Genomic DNA, 1396 nt, shown 5'->3' on the forward strand with positions numbered 1-1396 from the left:
GTATATAGTTCAGTGCGTACGACGCACATCGGATGCAATGTGAATCCAGCCATAAACTTATAAGATAGACGGAGCATTCGTACGAGAGAAGCCGAAGACGTGATAGAAAGAGAAAGAAACAGTCGCGGAGTAGTTCTCTTCTTTTCTAGTAGTGAATTGATTGGTAGCCGCGGAAGTGATCAAGAGCAACAAAGATAGACGTTCGAGAGTTGTGGCCTTATGCTGGATTCACACTGCATCCGATGTGCGTCGTACGACTCTTTGTAACCAATTAGAAAACAGGATTCCGATAGATTTTGCTTCGTATCATCGGAATCCTGTTTTCTGATTGGTTGCAGAGCATTGTACGACGCAAATCGGATGCAGTGTGAATCCAGCAATACGCTCAAGCTAAGGGCCATTCCACACAAACTTGCAAAGCCACGTAACCATATGCATAAAGAAAATTATCCAATCACATTTCTGTCATAAAGCCAAGCGTAAACTACGATTGGATGATTTTCTTTATGCATATGTTTATGCGGCTATGCAAGTTTGTGTGGAATGGCCCTAAAGGTCGCAGCACATACTCTTGCATAACGTATAATGCATAATGCATAAAGGAATCAACCAATCAAAATTCTTCTTTTCCATGGAATGAGAGGAAAGGAAAGCTTCTGATTAGTTGATTCGCTTATGCACTATGCGTTATGCGTTATGCAAAAGCTTGTGTTTGGACTCTAATTGGTCCCCAACCGCTCACTGTGAAAGAGGGAAACAATTATCTAGACTAGAGCTGTCCTTCACTGGCCTAGTTTCCACCGAGGATTTAAACCGGATCAGAATGTAAGAACCAACCAACTACAGTCGAATATTCCCCTATTACAGTCGAATGACAGGGGAATGCTCGACTGTAGTTGGTTGGTTCTTACGTTCTGATCCGGTTTTAACCCTCGGTGGAAACTAGGCCAATGTTGTCTTCAGCTCCTCTCGTATGAACGCTCCGTCTATCTTATAAGTCTATGGAATCCAGTATAAAGGTACAATTTCATACAGCAAAGCTTCGCTGGCGAATATCCCCCACTCCGCCGACAACGAAGCCAACGCTTCGCTAAGTCTTCTTACCTTTTCATGGAGCGAAGTTTTGCTGGTGAAGTTACTCCCGCTATGCTGTGAATAAAAGAGCGTTGAACAAACAATTCCAAAAATTGGCCAATCAAGTGAGCTACAGCCAGAGTCAGCGTTGCTTCGCTCATAGTTGGACAACAACAACTAGACTCATATAGCGTTTTCGATTGGGGTGCACTGGCTGCACTCATAGCGTTTTCGGCCCGACCGGGTTTGCACCAACCTGGGTTGGATTAATGGCGTTTTGCGCTCTCCTATTGGTAGAGCGTGTGACATCAACCAATAGGAA

Source organism: Trachymyrmex cornetzi, unplaced genomic scaffold (genome assembly GCF_001594075.2).
Source record: "Trachymyrmex cornetzi isolate Tcor2-1 unplaced genomic scaffold, Tcor1.1 scaffold1431, whole genome shotgun sequence".
In the NCBI taxonomy this organism is placed as follows: domain Eukaryota; kingdom Metazoa; phylum Arthropoda; class Insecta; order Hymenoptera; family Formicidae; genus Trachymyrmex; species Trachymyrmex cornetzi.